Below are 19,840 nucleotides of genomic sequence, written 5' to 3' on the forward strand. Positions count from 1 at the left end.
TCCGGTTTCCTCCCACACTCCAAAGATATGCGAGTTAGGTTGATTGGCCATGCTAAATTGCTCCTTAGTGTCAGGGGATTAGTAGGTTAAATATGTGGGGTTACAGGGATAGGGCCTGGGTGGGATTGTTTTCAGTGCAGGCCTGTTGGGCCGAATGGCCTCCTCCTGCACTGAAGGGATTTTATGATGCTTTGAGTGAGGGGGAGGGGGGGGGGGCGGGTGGTGAGAAATCAAAGATGCACCAACCACAGAAAGATCACTGCTCAATAGAAAGTAGAAAATCAGCAGTATAATAATGGCACGATATACTGAAAAGGCAGAGGAATGTCCAACTAATGGAGAGGCAATGAAAAGACCCAAGAGAAACCCACCCAACCAAAAATGGAAGGAAATTAGGAAAACGACAGATAATTCTGATACTCACCAGTATTCATCACCCACCTCTCGCCTTGCCACGTGCTGATTGCATAGTTCAATAAAATGTCAGATCTCCACCATTTGCTGTTTTCCCTCATTTTAAGCTTGCTATAGTTATCCTGAGCTTTGTGCTTTTCAGTTACTGCTTTTCTACCGCCTGTATAGATCACTGTACACATTATCATCTTAGCCTCCTCCTGAGGTCTCCAGCGTCACACATACCAGACTTCAGCCAATTCCATTCATTCCACACAATATCAAGGAATGGCCAGAGCACTCGACACAGCAAAGAGAATGAGCCTCAAAAACATCCCAGCTGTGGTATAATTTTTATTCAAGGAATGTAAACATCACTGGCTAGGCCAACATTTATTGCCCATCCCTATTTGCTCTAGAGAGGGCGGTGGTGAGCTGCCTTCTTGAACCACTGCAGCCTCAGGGTAGGTATACCCATTGTGCTGTTAGGGAGGAAGTTTCAGGATTTCAGCTTTCAGGATTCTGACTCAGCACCAGCTGCCATGTTAATTCACCTCTCATAGTGAAAGTCAAATAAAAGTTTAAAGTTTATTTATTAGTGTCGCAAGTAGGCTTACATTAACGCTGCAGTGAAGTTACTGTGAAAATCCCCTAGTCGCCATACTCCGGCACCTGTTCGGGTACACTGAGGGAGAATTTAGCATGGCCAACGCACCTAACCAGCATGTTTTTTGGACTGTGGGATGAAAACGGAACACCGGAGGAAACCCACGCAACCAAGGGCAGAACTTGCAGACTCCACACAGACAGTGACCCAAGCCGGGAATTGAAACCTGGTCCCTGGCGCTGTGAGGCAGCAGTACTAACCACTGTGCCACCGTGCCATCGTACGAGACACGTAATAGGCAGATGAATTGATAGTCGTCCAAAATCAGAATGATCGCCTGTGATTGGTATGCGTGTATTGTGCTAGATTTTGTGTTTCTTGGCTCCGTTCTTTTCTTCTTTATGCCGTTCCTTAGAGTAATCATTAACGTAAACTTCTTTCAGGATAGGTTGTAGAATCTATTTGTCCTGTGGGCTTTTAAATTGAGTCTTGTTCACCTACAAAGCAAGTACAGCAGTGGCCAATTGCCAGAGGTGGAAAGGAAATAGGTAAATTCAGAAGTAGGAGGCCAGTGAGCTGTTTGAAAAGCCGTCGTTACTGCTTCACTTTCACAGAAGCAGAATGAGTTCCTATGGATTTCATAAAGCCAATACAGCAATTAACAGAGCCCGAGAGCCCATACATTTGTGGGAAAGAAATACGGTGCAATCTATTTTTCCTCCATATTAAAAATATATCAAGAAATATTGCAGCAAATTAGTTTTCCTTCTGGGCTGCTTTCAGCTTTAGATTTCCCATGCTTACGTGCTCAGGAAATTGAGATCCGAACCAGTGAAGCTTTCCAATAATCTCTCCTCCCCAGTAGCAACAGATACGGAGAGAAGCTCTGCTTTATTTCTCACTTGTCACACCCAGAACCTTGGTGTGGCTGCCACTGTTCAGCAGGGTGTACCTGCACTGAGCGGCACTTTCTGGGTGTTATCCTAAAACCTGGTGATGTGAAGATATCACAAGACCTGGCAACTCGCAAAACGTTTTGCAAGTTTCTGCACAACGTAACGGAAAAGATTTGCAATATATTTTAATACAAGCTTAAGTTTAAAGAAAATACATTGAGAAAATGCCTGTTGTGTGGGAAACATTGGTCAAAAAGAGAAGTGAGAGATCGGCTATAACTTCTGAGCTTCGGGGCAGTGCATCCGGGCGATACCCAAGAGGTGCACTGAGAAACCCCCCCCCCAACAACACCCCCCCGCCCCCCCCCCCCCCCCCCAGCCCCCAGAGATTCCCAAGTAAGTATTGCACAACAATTGCCTGGGATGTTTGAACTACTGATGGGCAATTCCCTTGGAATGGGAACGATCTAAAAATCGCAAACTTAGAACCATAGAATCCATTGAATTATAGAATTCCTAGTGCAGAAGGAGGCCATTCGGCCCACTGAGTCTCCACCAAACCTCCCAAAGAGCATCATACCCAGGCCCATCCCCTGCCCTATCCCTGTAACCCACCTAACCCCCCAGGCATGACCCTATCTCATGACCTTATCTGACTCTGCCTCCACCCCAAACCCGACTCCCAACTGCCCCTTGTCCCCTTCCAAGCTTAACTTAACTCCTCCCTCCTCCTCCAGGCCAAGCCAACTCACCCCCTCCTTATAACGCTACTGGGATTAAGGTGGGCAAGTGGAGTTGAGGATTATCAGACAGTCATGATCTCATTAAATGGCCATTCAGCCCATTGAGTCTGTACCAGCACTCCAAAGAGCATCTTACCCAGATCTGCCCTCACCTTAGCCCCATAACCTTCTGCATTTACCATAGCTAATCCTCCTAACCTACACACCTTTGGACACTAAGGAGCAATTTTATCATGGCCAGTCAACCAAACCTGCACAACTTTGGACTGTGGGATGAAACCGGAGCACCCGGAGGAAACCCATGCAGACATGGGGAGAACGTGTCCACACAGACAGTGACCCAAGTCTGGAATCGAACCTGGCTCCTTGCTGCTGTGACTGCAGTGCTAACCAGTGTGCCACCAGGCCACCTCAATGGGCTGAATGGCCTACATCTCATCCTGTGTCTTATGGTCACCCCGGACCTGAGCCAAATCCCCATCAGCATGACCCAAACCCCCTCAATCCTCCCCACTTACCTCATACACTTACCTTCTCCCTGGCTCAAAGACCTTGAAACCAGGCTGGACTTTTAAACTTAGAATCATAGAATCCCTACAGTGCAGAAGGAGGCCATTCGGCCTATTGAGCCCGCACCGACCACAATCCTACCCAGGCCCTGTCACTGTAACCCCACATATTTGCTAGTCCCTCTGACACTAAGGGACAATTTAGCATGGCCAAGCCACCTAACCTGCACACCTTTGGACTGGAGCACCCGGAGGAAACGCACGCAGACGCGGGGAGAACATACAAACTCCACACAATCAGCCAAAGCTGGAATCGAACCTCGATCCCTGGCGCTGTGAGACAGCAGTGCTAACCACTGTGCCACCGTGCCACCTATGAGTGGAGGGGCAATCAGACTCAATTGCCACTCTGCTGGAAGTTAGGAATCAATATAAAATTTGAAGTAGGAATATAAATTGTAGCAGAGCTATTGCATACTGAAAGACATGTAAAAATCAGAGATGGAGCACAATAACAATAAGAACAGCTATGTAAGGGGAGAAAAGACTAACAATGCTAAAGGATTGTAAAAAATCTATCAAATAAAGGAAGGCGGGTACAAGCAATGCGGTTCCCTCAAAGACAAAAGAATGGTTTATAATGTGAGGCGAGCTTGCTTTCATAAGCCTGAGGTTAGGAGCAGGAAGGAAGGGCTGGGGACAGTGAAGAATTTAATACTTCAGTTGGGAAGCAAATACCCGGAGCAGAATACTATAAGCAGTATTTTTATTTTTAAAAAACCTTTAGTTCACGTTGTCTCCAGAATAAGCTCCCAGCTTTATATTCTCATGACAGTCATTTATTGACACATGCTGACCTTTCTCACAGGGTTTGCAATGTTTCGTAGATCTCCTGAGCCAAATTCTCCCAATGGAGGTGGGAACGGCCCTCCAAGCTGAACTGCCTCGGGTCCGTCGGAATTTTCACGTGGCCGAGCTCTTCATTGGCATGGAGGCGGCTGCCAAATTTAGGGCAAGGCCGGGGGGGGGGGGGGCGGGGGGGGGGGGATGGGGAGGATGGGGTGGGAGGGTGGAGTGTCCAGGTCATGAAGCCGGAGGGTGAATCTCAGACCATTCAGCTTGAGGGGGACAGCTGGCTCCAGTACAATGTAAGTAACTGGGAGGCTAATTCGACAAGAAAGTGCTCTCTTAGTAATTTAATAAAATCTTACAACATAGAGCAGTACAGCACAGGAACAGGTCCTTCGGCCCACAATGTTGTGGCGAACATGGCACCAAATTAACCCAAGGCCTTCTACCTGCCCTCAGCCCATATCCCTCTATTCCTTGCATATTCATGTGCTTATCTAAAAACCCTATCGTATCTGCCTCCACCACCCCGCTGGCAGCATCCTCCAGACACCTACCACTCTCTGTGTAAATAAAATTAATTGATAGGCTGCAAAGAGACATAGATAGGATGCAAAGCTGGGCTGAAAAATGGCAAATGGAGTTTAACCCTGATAAATGTGAGGTGATTCATTTTGGTAGGACTAATTTAAATGTGGATTACAGGGTCAAAGGTAGGGTTCTGAAGACTGTGGAGGAACAGAGAGATCTTGGGGTTCATATCCACAGATCTCTAAAGGTTGCCACTCAAGTGGATAGAGCTGTGAAGAAGGCCTATAGTGTGTTAGCTTTTATTAACAGGGGGTTGGAGTTTAAGAGCCGTTGGGTTATGCTGCAACTGTACAGGACCTTGGTGAGACCACATTTGGAATATTGTGTGCAGTTCTGGTCACCTCACTATAAGAAGGATGTGGAAGCGCTGGAAAGAGCGCAGAGGAGATTTACCAGGATGCTGCCTGGTTTGGAGGGTAGGTCTTATGAGGAAAGGTTGAGGGAGCTCAGGCTGTTCTCTCTGGAGCGGAGGAGGCTGAGGGGAGACTTAATAGAGGTTTATAAAATGATGAAGGGGATAGATAGAGTGAACGTTCAAGGACTATTTCCTCGGGTGGATGGAGCTATTACAAGGGGGCATAACTATAGGGTTCGTGGTGGGAGATACAGGAAGGATATCAGAGGTAGGTTCTTTACGCAGAGAGTGGTTGGGGTGTGGAATGGACTGCCTGCAGTGATAGTGGAGTCAGACACTTTAGGAACATTTAAGCGGTTATTGGATAGGCACATGGAGCACACCAGGATGATAGGGAGTGGGATAGCTTGATCTTGGTTTCAGATAAAGCTCGGCACAACATCGTGGGCCGAAGGGCCTGTTCTGTGCTGTACTGTTCTATGTTCTATAGTGAAAGCAGCCTGGCCACCACTGCGGAGTGCTGGGGAACGGGTGTAGGCCCATCGACAGGGACATCTTTGGCAGTACCCCGACTTAGAGTAACCTCAGGGGGACACATGATGCTGATGTAATAATGATGTCCGATGACATGACAGAGCCATCTGATAGAAGGAGGAGCTACAGTCGAGAGGTCCAAATGTGTAGAAACTTGCTGTAAATAGAATAATGGTTTGGAGAAACTGTGGACTCGAGTAGCAGACACTGGGGGAATGGACATTCTCAAATGCCCTCCAACCAGCGCCCCCATGCTCCCCTGTTAGGACCCCGACAACACAAAAAGCACTGCCAGCCTGTCAGGAAGGCCCTGTAGGCCTGTCAGGAGTGTTAGCACTCAGACTTGTCACTGGGTGTCTTCCTCCAGGTACTTGAACTGGAAAATCCCAGTTGGCCTCCTTAATACCTGTCAACAAGGGTCATTACACCCCTAATAGTCTGCCTGCATTGTGTGGATGGGCTGTCTTCCTAAGTCTCAAAGCAGTATCTGGATAGCTTCATGAACCCAGCAATATGGCTGGCTTCATTACTTTTAGGATCCGGAGCTAGACTTATACTTTTGGGAGCCCTGCGTTCTTCCTCCGTGCCGTTCCCACCACCCCCCCTGCATGGCATCATGTCCCGTCCCCTTTGATGTGGCGTTCTGCCCACGGTGATGTCAAGCCCCACCCACCAGTGATGTCAAGTTCCACCCCACATTATGCCAAGTCCTGCCCCAAATAACAGCCGTGCCCTCCTGACCCCACCCACCCTCAGCAATGCAAGCCACAAGAATACAGAAAAGTACACAAATCACTGCTTCACCACTTCTGTGCGTTTTAACTTATGAAAACAAGTCTATAATTGATTAATTCAAATCCATAATGCAAGCCACAGAAACCCAAAGAAATACAAGTACTCAAATCACTGCTCATTGCGTTAGTGCTTTGTAACTTGTGAAAACAAGCCTGTAGTTGGTGAATTCAAATCCACAATGCAAGCCACAAAAATACAAACACATACTGAATGACAAATCACTGCTAAACTGCTTTAATGCTTTTAAACTCAGGAAAACAAGCCTGTGATTGATGAATTGAAATCCAAGGCTATCTGTTGTCAGCATGATGGTCAATATTGCGATCTATGTGTCTTGAGGCAAACAAACAAGGAACTGGTTGATGAGCAATGAGATAGAGAAATCAGCTGATGATATGACTGCAGCACAGCACAGTGATGCACTATCAATACCCAGAGCCGGAATCTGGAACAACAGGCTTTTATTAACTACAAATGTGAACTAACTCTTACAGTAACTCTAACCGAGGGACCGGATCAGAATGAGGCGAAGGGGAGGAGCAGCCACCTTTATACCCCAGTGAACAGGGGAGGAGCCTCAGGCAGCACCGGTAGGGGTGTGTCCAATAATCAGGACATAACAGTGGTTTACCACATTCACCCCCTGTTTAAAAAAAAAGAGTCCAGCGGGGGTGAGATGGGTGGAACTATATATATACAGAGTCACAGATTGAGTCGGTTCGGTGGCTTGATCCGCCGCCGCGACCGCCGTAGTGTAGGTTGCGACGTCAGCTCCGATGGTCGCGAAGTCAGCTGCGGAGATTGCGGTGTCGGTTCGTGCGCCAAAACCCGATTATCGGACCCATCCACAGCCTCGTCCAACTGCCGGGTGCGTGGTGACGGTTCCCGGGGCTCAGGCGAGCCGTACACAGGGGTGAGAGGTGTGAGCAGTGACCCTGGCGCTGTTTGGAGACCAAAAGAGTTTGGGGCTGTGGGGTTGAGGGGCGTGGTGGACTCTGGGGCACCCGCGGGTGCCAGGTCTCGAATCGAGACTGTGTCCTCTCGCCCATCGGGATACGCCACGTAGGCATATTGGGGGTTGGCATGGAGGAGCTGGACCCTATCGACCAGGGGATCTGGCTTCCGGGTCCGAACATGCCTCCGGAGCAGAACAGGGCCGGGGTACACCAGCCACGACGGTAGGGATGTCCCCGAGGACGACTTCCTGGGGAACGCGAACATTCGTTCGTGGGGTGTGGCATTGGTTGCTGTACACAGGAGGGACCTAATCGAGTGTAGTGCATCCGGGAGGACCTCTTGCCAGCGGGTGACTGGAACACCCTTAGACCGCAGAGCTAGTAGAACGGCCTTCCAGACAGTTGCGTTCTCTCTTTCCACCTGTCCGTTTCCCCGGGGGTTGTAGCTGGTAGTCCTACTCGAGGCTATGCCTTTAGAGAGTAGGTACTGACGCAGCTCATCACTCATGAAGGAGGATCCCCGGTCGCTGTGGATGTAGCTGGGGTAACCGAACAGAGTGAAGAGACCATGCAGGGCCCTGACGACTGTGGCCGAGGTCATATCCGGGCAGAGAATGGCAAAGGGGAAACGTGAATATTCATCTATCACATTCAGAAAATAAATATTGTGGTCAGAAGAGGGGAGGGGCCCTTTGAAGTCGACACTTAGGCGTTCAAAAGGGCGGGTGGCTTTTATGAGGTGCGCTCTATCTGGCCGATAGAAGTGCGGCTTGCACTCTGCGCAGACCTGGCAGTGTCTAGTTACAGACCTGACTTCCTCAACGGAGTAGGGAAGGTTGCCGGCTTTAATAAAATGGAAAAGCCTGGTGACCCCCCGGTGGCAGAGGTCATTGTGGAGAGCCTGCAACTGGTCCACCTGCGCGCTGGCACATGTTCCACGGGACAGGGCATCCGGGGGCTCATTGAGCTTCCCGGGCCGGTACAAGTTATCGTAATTGTAGGTGGAGAGTTCGATTCTCCACCTCAATATTTTATCATTTTTGATCTTGCCCCGCTGTGTATTATTGAACATGAAAGTGACGGATCGTTGGTCCGTGAGCAGGGTGAACCGTTTACCGGCTAAGTAATGGCGCCAGTGCCATACAGCTTCCACTATGGCTTGGGCCTCTTTTTCGACAGAGGAGTGTCGAATTTCAGGGCCTTGGAGGGTTCGGGAAAAGAAGGCCACGGGTCTGCCCGCCTGGTTAAGGGTAGCGGCTAGGGCAAAGTCAGACGCATCGCTCTCCACCTGGAATGGGATGGATTCGTCTATAGCGTGCATCGTGGCCTTCGCGATATCAGCTTTGATGCGGTCGAAGGCCAGACGGGCCTCTGCTGTCAGGGGAAAAGAGGCGGATTTGATTAGTGGACGGGCTTTGTCCGCATAATTGGGGACCCACTGGGCATAGTACGAGAAGAAGCCCAGGCATCTTCTCAGTGCTTTGATGCTAGTGGGGAGGGGAAGTTCCAGGAGGGGATGCATACGTTCGGGATCGGGGCCGATGACCCCGTTTTCCACCACGTACCCGAGGATGGCAAGGCGGTGTGTGCGGAATACACACTTCTCCTTATTATAGGTCAGGTTAAGGAGCTTTTCTGTGTGCAAGAATCTTTGGAGGTTGGCGTCGTGGTCCTGCTGATCGTGGCCGCAGATGGTGACGTTATCCAGGTACGGGAAGGTAGCCCGTAGCCCGTTCTGGTCCACCATTCGGTCCATCTCACGCTGGAAGACCAAGACCCCATTGGTGACGCCGAAACGGACCCTAAGGAAATGGTATAGGCGACCATCCGCCTCAAAGGCAGTATATGGCCTGTCCTCTGGGCGGATGGGGAGCTGGTGGTATGCCGACTTCAAGTCAATGGTGGAGAACACCCGATAGTGCGCAATCTGATTGACCATGTCAGATATGCGAGGAAGAGGGTACGCATCCAGCTGCGTGTATCGATTAATGGTCTGACTGTAGTCAATGACCATTCTGTGTTTCTCACCAGACTTTACGATTACCACTTGAGCTCTCCAGGGGCTGGTACTGGCCTGAATGATCCCCTCCTTGAGGAGCCGTTGGACCTTGAACCTGATAAAGGCCCTGTCTCCAGCACTATATCGCCTGCTCTTGGTGGCGATAGGCTTGCAATCAGAGGCAAGATTAGCGAACAGAGAGGGAGGGGCGATTTTAAGAGTCGAGAGACTGCAGGTTGTGCGCAGTGGGCAATTTCGAAACTGCTGATTGCAGACGGAGAGCGGGGGAAGAGGCCCATTATAAATCATAGTCACACTCCTCAGGTGGGTCAGGAAATCCAGCCCCAAGATTACAGCCATGCAGAGATGAGGCAGCACGAGGAGCCTGAAATTCTCACATACCGTGCCGCTCACCGTCAGGGTCACTACGCAGTATCCGAGGACATTTACGGAGCGGGATTGCGATGCCATGGGGATCGTTTGTTTGACGGGCCACACGGAAAGGGCGTATCGACTCGCCATATCAGGGTGAATAAAGCTCTTCGTGCTCCCACTGTCAAACAAACAATGCTCCACGTGGCCATTTACCTGGATGTCCATTATGGACCTAGCGAGTTGGTGAGGCTGGGACTGGTCCAGGGTAATCGACGCCACTGTCGAGGCATGTGAGAAGTCACAGGCTGCTGACGACGTCGGAGATGGCCGCCCCCGCTGGTCGCACGCGGCTGATGGCGTCCAAGATGGCTGCCCCCGCGGGTCGCACGCGGCCGATGTCGTCCAAAATGGTGGCTCTTGCGAGTCGCACGCGGCCGATGTCGTACAAAATGGCGGCTCTTGCAGGTCGCACGTGGCGCTACTGGACCTTGAGGTGGACTTTGCCCGGCAGACCTTCGCATAGTGGCCCTTCTTCCCACACGCGGAGCAGAACAAATCCTTCGCCAGGCAGCTTCGCCGGGGGTGCTTTCCTGGACCGCAGAAGTAGCATTTCGGACCACTGGGGACTGCCGCGGCGGTAGAGTCGTGGACTGCACGTGGCGTGGTGTGGGTCAGGGGCCCGCTCGAGTACTGGGGAGGTAGTGGCAGCGGTGCCCACGATGCTTCGAGATTACGGGAAGCCAGCTCCAGCGATTCGGCTAGCGCCACGGTTTTCTGCAGGTCCAGCCCACCCTGCTCCAGCAGCTGCTGTCGGATATAACTCGACCCGATGCCCGTGACGTAGCCGTCCTGGATTAAGTCCTCTGCGTTTTGGGCGGCTGATACTGCCATACAGTTGCAGGCCCGGGCGAGTACCCGCAATGCGCGCAGAAATTGGTCGCACGACTCACCCGGCTGTTGTCGGCGTGTAGCTAGTAGATGTCGAGCGTAGACCTCATTAGGCCTCTTGTGGTATTGGCCTTTTAGCAGTTCGATTGCGGCCGTATACGTGTCGGTGTCCCGGATGGTAGCAGACACGACGGCGCTTACTCGTGCGTGGAGCACATCGAGTTTGTCAGCCTCGGACTGGACGACAGCGGAGGCGTCGAGGAAAGCCTGGAAGCATTTCAGCCAGTGATCAAAGCTATCAGACGCTCCCACAGCTTGAGGGTCCAATTCGAGTTTGTCTGGCTTCAAGAGTTGTTCCATCACAAGAAAATTTTAATGTAGTTAATAAAATTGATGCACTATCAATACCCAGAGCCAGAATCTGGAACAACAGGCTTTTATTAACTACAAATGTGAACTAACTCTTACAGTAACTCTAACCAAGGGACCGGATCAGAATGAGGCGAAGGGGAGGAGCAGCCAGCTTTATACCCCAGTGAACAGGGGAGGAGCCTCAGGCAGCACCGCTAGGGGTGTGTCCAGTCATCAGGACATAACAACATAACAGTGGTTTACCACACACAGCCCAGCGCAGGACAGAATGAGCCAGAAAAGGCCCAGCGCAGGAATAGATACTCCAATCAAGTGGAGTCCACTGAGTCTAAGTCCAAGTCCAGCATCAGTGGCTTTGCTCGAAACTGTCTGGCAGGGTTCCATTCTTTGTTCAAAAGAGACTTTCTGAATGCCAGTTTTGAGAGCGATGGGGGATGATGGTTACTCACCAGTTATGACAGTCTGCTTTAATATGAGCTTTGGAAGTTTCATGATCAGCAAGATCACTTCCCACATTTCTCCAGTTAGACTACCTGTCAACAAATGTGTGATTCCCTTTACTGGGGTCAGGGAATAAGACTGCCTGAGAGGTTTCCGAAAAAAATCAACCAACTTCTACTTTCCATCATCACATTTCTCTTCAACCTCAGAAAATGGGATTTAAGAAGACTTCTAACCTGCTTTCAGCCTCCAAATTTCTCACATTTTCCATGTTGCCGATGTTTTCTGGTGTATTTAGTACAAAATATTTTACCATACCCAGTGGAATAGATTTTGGCCATAGCCCAATATCTTCGGGGTAGGTTTCCATCTCACTTCTGCAGGATCTTATAGTTCCATTCCCATTTCAGAGTTCACTTGTTTTTGAACTTCTTGTCCAATCTTTTCAGGCAATGTAGCATCTCTGGAAATCAGCAAGTCAAAGTAATCAGATAGCCCACCCATACTATGGGGATTGCGGCACTGCTGCCTGTGGTGAACCATCGTTGGTTCCCACTGGATAGTGCTGAGCCAGAGGCTGGCCAGTACTACAAGGATGTACATATGTTACTGTTGGGTTGTGCTATTGTTGCTGTTGGGGTTAGGGTGGGGTTGTTACACCTTTGTACTGTCGTGTTGTGGCACATCCCAGTCGGGCTCCGCCTCCTGGGAGAGGTATAAGAGTCCCTGCTCTGGCCGGGACCCCTTCAGTCTGGGATAGTGTATATAAGTTCTGGTAGCTTCGTTAACAGTAAATAAAAGCCTTTCATTTACTGAGCTTCAAGCCTCGTGTCTGAATAGCGCATCACTGCCTCACAGCGCCAGGGACCCGGGTTCATTCCTGGCTTGGGCCACTGTCTGTGCGGAGTCTGCACGTTCTCCCCGTGTCTGCAAGGGTTTCCTCTGGGTGCTCTGGTTTCCTCCCACAGTCCAAAAGACATGCCAGTTAGGAGCTTTGGCCACGCTAAATTCTTCCTCAGTGTTCCCGAACAGGTGCCGGAGTGTGGCGACTCGGGGATTTTCACAGTAACGTCATTGCAGTGTTAATGTAAGTCTACTTGTGACACTAATAAATAAACTTTGAACTTTACTTTGGGTGGATGAATGTGAATGAGCAGTTTGTGCACTGCTCAATACTTCAGACTTTCTAAAGTAAATTGATAAACTGTCTTCTTGCCTAACTTCATCCTCTTGCCTTGCCTTCAATTTTCTGCACTTTTTCCTGCCAGATTTATAGTGTTGCTTCATATTGATTGACCTTTCTGCATTTTAACAAATTCACTTTCTAAAGAGCAGATGTTTGTTGCCCTCCTCAGCCCTGGGGTTCAAGTTGCCCCGCTAACTCAATGATCTCGCTGTTCCACTGGCTCATTGGCCGCCTGCCTGACTATCTGGCCTCCTCACCTCTCCCTTGGCTCATTGCCCAGCCCTCCCCAGCCCTTCTGGCCTGGTCAAGTCACTCCACTTCTTCCCTCAACAACCGCTGGCGCCTCCTTCAGCCCAAGGCAAGCTCGTTGTCCTGGTCTGCTGCTGGTCCTGGTCAGAAATTGGCTTTCCATTTTTTATACTTAGGTTGCCCACCCACCCTCTTCCACCTTGGCAAATAGGTCAAGAGTTACCCCGCTTCTCCGCTCGACGACTGCCGGTCAGCCAGCGCCTGCCCTCTTCACCTGGCCCTGGCAAGCTCGCACCCCCTCAAAGTAAGTGCCCAACCTTGCTGTTGGCTCAGGCTGCCTGCCTGGCTCTCTGACCTCCTCAGCCCTGGTTAAGGAACCTGGGCTGCTGTTATTTTAAGAAATATTGTTAGAGATCCTCATTACTGCTGCTCTCTCCTCCTAAGTCACCAAACTCTCAATGATCTTCCCGCTCTCAGAGGTCTCCACCAATCAGAGCCCGATGTTGCTTTGCATTGGTTGCTGATAAGCTCATTTGTATTTCTTGAGCCGATTAGCAAATTCAGAGCTCTCAGGTGCCCCAAAGCCAGTGGCCAGCATGGGGACTCCCCTATTTCTCGGAGTCCTGTGCAGGTTGCCTCTGTATTCCAGATGTCAACGGGGTCTGAAAATTCAACTCCACATGTTTGATTTTTTCATTTTCTGGGCAATTGCATATTTATGTAACTTTCACAGATACACCATAGAAAGCATCCTTTCCGGGTGTATCACAGCTTGATATGGCTCCTGCTCTGTCCAAGATCGCAAGAAACTACAAAGGGTTGTGAACGAAGCCCAGTCCATCACTCAAACCATCCTCCCATCCATTGACTCCATCTACACTTGCCGCTGATTCAGAAAAGCAGTCAGCATAATTAAGGACCCCATGCACCCCGGACATTCTCTCTTCTACCTTCTTCCATCAGGAAAAAGATACAAAAGTCTGAGGACACGTATCAACCGACTCAAGAACAGCTTCTTCCCTGATGCCATTAGACTTTTGAATGGACCTACCTTGCATTAAGTTGATCTTTCTCTACATCTGAGCTATGACTGGAACACTACATTCTGCACTCGCTCCTTTCCTTGTTAATGAACGGTAAGTTTTGTCTGTATGGCACGCAATAAACAATACTTTTCACTGTATACTAATACATGTGACAATAATAAATCAAATCATTTTAAATTTAAGGCACGTTAGATCATGAAAGAATCATAGAATTCCCACAGCGCAGTTAGTTAGAAAAATATTGAAGGTGGGCATCACTAACAGTCAAGATGAATCCAGTTTGATAATAAAGTACCCATTTCCTTTCGAACAGAATTATAGAATCCCAACAGTGCAGAAGGAAGTCATTTGGCCCATCAAGCCTGCACTGACAAATATCCCACCCAGGCCCCATCTCTGTAACCCCACATATTTACCCTGCTAATCCCCCTGACACTAAGGGGCAATTTAGCAAGGTCAATCAACCTAACCCACACATCTTTGGACTGTGGGAGGAAACCAGAGCACCCAGAGGAAACCCATGCAGACACGGGGAAAATGTGCAAACTCCACACAGACTGTGACCCGAGGCCAGAACTGAACCTTGATCCCTGGAGCTGTGAGGCAGCAGTGCTAACCACTGTGCCACCAAGCTGCCTAGGTGAGGAAGCTGCTGTATCAACCCAAATCCTTTTCTCAGGATGTTCCATAGAGCTTTAGAGTCAATTAAATACTTGTGAACAGTGGTCGCTGTGCTAATGTAGGAAGCACAACAGCCAATTCGCACACAGCAAGCTCTCACACAGTATGTTAAGGTTTGAGAGGTAAATATTGCCCAGGACTCCAGGGAGAATTCCCTGTTCTCCTTTGAGTTACAGCCTGGGATATTTTGCACTCAACCAAGAGAGCAGATGAGGCCTTGGCTCAATGTCCCATCTGAAATATCTCTGTCTACACTGGAACGTTCGCCTAGTTTTGTGCTCAAACTCTGGAGTGGGACGTGAACTCCCAACCTTCTGACTCAGAGCACTACCAACTGATTATCTGTGATTCCCCTATAATCACAGTTTCTAAGTGAAAATTATGCATCAAATACCGCGGTATAAATGATTAGTATTTTTGCTGATTTATATTCTGTTTGTGTCAAAACACCAGCAAACAGAATTCTGCCTCTGTCAGATCTGAATCTCCTCTCTGTCGTCTGAAAGGTTGTGTTCGAACTTGTTTGGTATGGAAGGAGATAAGCTTTATCTGGTAATCAACTATCTCGCTCAATCTGGGCACAATCCTTTTCATTCGCAAGGCACCAAAACGAGAATAACATAAATGGGAAAGGGTGCAATGCTGTCAAATCAATAACACATATTGTGGAGCTTCATTCATTATATTCTTAACATCAGCTTTTTTAGAGGAGTCTCTTTCTTGCCCTCATTACTGCTCTTGATGCGATTAAAGACAACCTTAATTGCTGCCATGTTCAGCGTCATTGTAAATAGTTGCTCACCCAACCATGTCGCTGGGAGGTCTTTCTCTTTCATGAGCAGATCTTTAACTTCTGATGACACAGTTTGCTTAAGGTAACAGGTTGTGAAACACTGGTCTGTGTGAGCTTTCCTGTCCAATTGAAATGATTGTCTACATGATATGATCATATACAGGCGTAGACACTCTGATATGGATTAAATATGTTTGGAGAAATAGCTTAGAAGGTGTGGTAGCGAGCCCCTTTAAGGGGGCAAGTTTTCCAGGGGTCATGCGACATGCTCGGCCAAACACGCCAACGCGCTGAACCCTGGGACTGAGAACAGATTATCCCAGGAAGTCTGGAGTCAAAGTAACCGGTAGTTATTCCTGTTAATAAATTGTTCTTTAGTTTGTCACCACTCTTTCCAAGACATTATAATTGTAATCGAGGATTAATGGAGCACTCTCCATTTGACAGTGAAAATGGCAGAGCGGACCTTGTGTCCAAGTCATTGGAAGCACATCTATTCAGCGATCAGTGGGTTCTCATAATGTCCCTATTCGGGAAGCTTGAGCCATTCGACTCAAATTCGAGGATTGGGCTCAATACATTGAAAGCCTGTGATACTTCTTCAAAGCAAACAAAGTAGAGTCATAGAGGTTTACAGCATGGAAACAGGCCCTTCGGCCCAACTTGTCCATGCCGCCCTTTCTTTTAAACCCCAAAGCTAATCCCAATTGCCCGCATTTGGCCCATATCCCTCTATACCCATCATACCCAGTTAACTGTCTAAATGCTTTTTAAAAGACAAAATTGTACCTGCCTCTACTACTCCCTCTGGCAGCTTGTTCCAGACACTCACCACCCTCTGTGTGAAACAATTGCCCCTCTGGACACTTTTGTATCTCTCGCCTCTCACCTTAAACCTATGCCTTCTAGTTTTAGACTCCCCTGCCTTTGGGAAAAGATATTGACTATCGAGCTGATCTGTGCCCCTCATTGTTTTATAGACCTCTATAAGATCACCCCTCAGCCTTCTACACTCCAGGGAAAAAAGTCCCATCTATCCAGCCTCTCCTTCTAACTCAAACCATCAAATCCCAGTAGCATCCTAGTAAATCTTTTCTGCGCTCTTTCTAGTTTAATAATATCCTTTCTATAATAGGGTGACCAGAACTGTACACAGTATTCCAAGTTCCATTGGCCTTACCAATGTCTTGTATAACTTCAACAAGACGTCCCAACTCCTGTGTTAAATGTTCTGACCAATGAAACCAAGCATGCTGAATGCCTTTTTGGGGTAGTGTGGGGGAGGAGGAACAGAGGGTAATTTTGTTAGCAGCCTGTGGTGCCTAAACCTATAAGCTGATAAGGAGCTTGACTTCTCCAGGTACTCTTGACACAAAAACATTGTCACTTGAAGCCCTCGGTGACTATGCAGAGATATAAGTTTAACTCGATAACAAGAGTCCCCGGGGAGGTGATAGCAGCTTTCGTGATGAGGCTGAAGCAAACAGCTGAACATTGTGAATTTGGGCCTTCCTTTAATGAGATGTTGAGAGACCGGCTAGTGCGTGGAGGTGAATAATACTGCCATACGGAAGAAACTGTTGGCAGAAGCAGAAATAACCTGAAAGAAAGCATTTGAAATTGTGCTTGCTGTGGAAAGTGTAGAAAAAGGGGCAATGGAACTTCAAAGCATGAAAACTGGTGATGCCCAACAAGTTTGGAGGGAAACTGCTAATGGCGGAAGCACCAGGGATGTGGGCACAGAGTTCAATGAACAAAGATGTACAGAACCAGAGTGTGGAGGTATAGGAGGTTCAGTCTACGAATGAAGAACTGTGAAAAATCCGGAGGCTACGCCACAGGGCAAGACCTGTGCCCTATTCACTACATGAGAAAGCAGAGACCGAATTTAGACATGAGAAGATTTGGGCATTATGAAGCTTGTGCAATTCGCAGAGTGGGCAGCTCCCATTGTGCCTATACTGAAGCCAGATAAGACCGTATGAATATGTGGGGATTATAAATTAATAGCAAATGAGGTGGAGAACTGGATAGTTATCCCATAACTAAAATAAAGGACCTGTATGCCAAACTAGCTGGAGGTGTAACAAGTTAAACATGAGTCATGTGTGCCAGCAGCTGGAACTGGATGAATCATCCAGGGAGTTTGTTACAATGAACACAAATAAAGGGCTATACAAGTTCACCAGACTGCCAGTCGAAGTTTCATCGAATTGTGCAATCCTTCAATGGACAATGAAGAGCCTATTACAGATTTAAGGTAGTTGTTTGCTTGAATGATGTGCTCGTCACGGGAGCCACAGAAGAGGTGCACCTAACCAACCCAGAGGAGGTTATGAAAAGGTCCCAGAACGCTGGAGTAAGATTAAAGAGAGAGAAATGCACATTTTATGCAAACAAGGTGACTTGTTTGGGGTTTTGAGCAGAAACACAGGGGATGTATCTGAAAGAAGATAAAGTTAGGGCCATTAAAGAGGCGCCAGCTCCGAAGGAAGTGTCGGAGTTAAAGGGTGGAATTTTCCCATCCCGCCCACTGTGGGAATCGTAGCGGGCGGGACATGGACCATGCAAAGGATTTTTGGGCAGGGTTTTCTGGCTGCGTTCGCCCCAAGGGCGGAAAAGGCCACTCAAAATCTTTTCTTGGAACGGTAAATTATTATGGAAGGTTTATTCCAAACTTGTCTATGGTGTTGGCACCTCTACATGCATTGTTCAAAAATACAGAGACTGGAAGGCACAGTAAAACAAAGTCTTCAGAAAAGTGAAACAAGCTTTGCAGTTGTCCTGCCTTTTAGTCCATTTTGACCCTTCAAAAGAAATCATTCTCACTTGCGATGAATCTCCTTGTGGAATTGGAGCTATTTTATCACATAAAATGAAGAACGGGTTAGAAAGATCCTTTGGCTATGCTTCAAGGACGCTAACTGATGCAGAAAAAGGCATTCTCGCAGATCAAGAAAGAGGGGTTGGATCTTTGGGATATAGAAATTTCACCAATAAGTTTACCGATGGCATTTCACAGTAACTACTGATCATAAATCCCTGCTCGGCTTATTTAAAGAAGATAAAGCCATTTCTCTAATATCATCTGCAATGATACAGTGTTGAGTTTTATTGTTTGCTACTTTTGAATATACCTTCCAACACAGACTGGGGACGCCGATATTAAATACATTAAGCTGTCTCCCGCTACACACCACCCCCACCGGTGCCACAATAAATTATTCTTGCCTTGAATTTCCTCGACACGCTACCCGTGTCATTGCATCAAGTACTGGACTCAGAAAGATCCAATATTGTCCAGAGTTAAGCATATGGTTCCTCATGGCTGGAGTTATAATAAAATGTCTGAACAATAGAATGTCTATCTGAACAACTAAAACCTTTTCAAACAAGGAAGGATGAGTTGGGCAGTGAAGAAGGCATCCTTCTGTGGGGAGCGAGGGTGGTAGGGTGAAGAGAACATTGAGCATATACGTACCACACCTTACCACGCCTCCTCAAATGGATTGGCAGAGACAGCTGTGTCAAATTTGAAAGCAGCCGTGGTAAAGTAACCACCATCATTCCTACAGACCAAATTGATGCATTTTCTTATTACCTATAGAACGACACCCCACATGACCACTGGAGTAATCCCGCTGATGGGTAGTTGTATTCGAACCAGATTGGACCTGGTGTTTCCACATTTGACGGAAAGGATGGAGGCAAAGCCGAGTGTGCAGAAGAAACATCGTGATTCAACAAAGCCTGAGAGAACATTCAAAGTGGACCAGAGTTGGATCCCAAGTGTTGTTGAGGCCAGAACAAGCTTGGTATTGTATGACGTAGAAGTTTAAGGCAAAATACTGAATAAGCATCTAGATCACTTGAGAAGAAGGGGGCCCCATAGAGAACCAGTGGGCCAGTGCACTCTGAGTATGCCCACCGATGATGCTGTTGTGGTTGAAAGCAGCATGGAAACCGGAGTGAGGGCTGAGTGGCCTTCCTGTGGGATCTGAGGAAGTGATCTGCACTGAGATTCTTTCACAAGTTGAAGGTCCGATTTCTGAAAGTCAAACCAAATCTACCCCTGCTGTTGAGGCACTTCCTGTTGCCTGTGTCACTCCCAGAGGGAGAGAAAATCCCCTGACAGACTGACTTTGTAATGGATTGTGTTAAAGAATTCATTTATGGTGTTATATTGTAAATGTAACTTTTGTTGGTATGTGTGAATAAAGGACCTTAAAGGGGAGGGATGTAGTAGCGAGCCCCTTTAAGAGGAGTGTTTTCAGAGGGTCATGTGATCTGTTTGGCCAATCGGGCCTAAGCGCGTGAATCCTGGGCTGAGTGCAGGCTCTCCCAGGCAGTCTGGAGACTGGAGTCACAGTAATCGATAGCATCTTTCTCACTCTCTGTATGTAGTTATTCCTGTTAATAGATACTTCTTCAGTTACTCCACTTGGTGGTCGCCACTCTTTCCAAGATACTGCAGAAGGTTTGCTTTAAAGCAGTCCCCACCTTTTTTCATGCAAACTACTCGGCAATAGTTCTTCAGTTTTGTGGCTTTCCGTAAAGGTGGCCAGGCTGATTTACAAAGCCC

Source organism: Mustelus asterias, chromosome 2 (genome assembly GCF_964213995.1).
Source record: "Mustelus asterias chromosome 2, sMusAst1.hap1.1, whole genome shotgun sequence".
Taxonomy (NCBI): domain Eukaryota; kingdom Metazoa; phylum Chordata; class Chondrichthyes; order Carcharhiniformes; family Triakidae; genus Mustelus; species Mustelus asterias.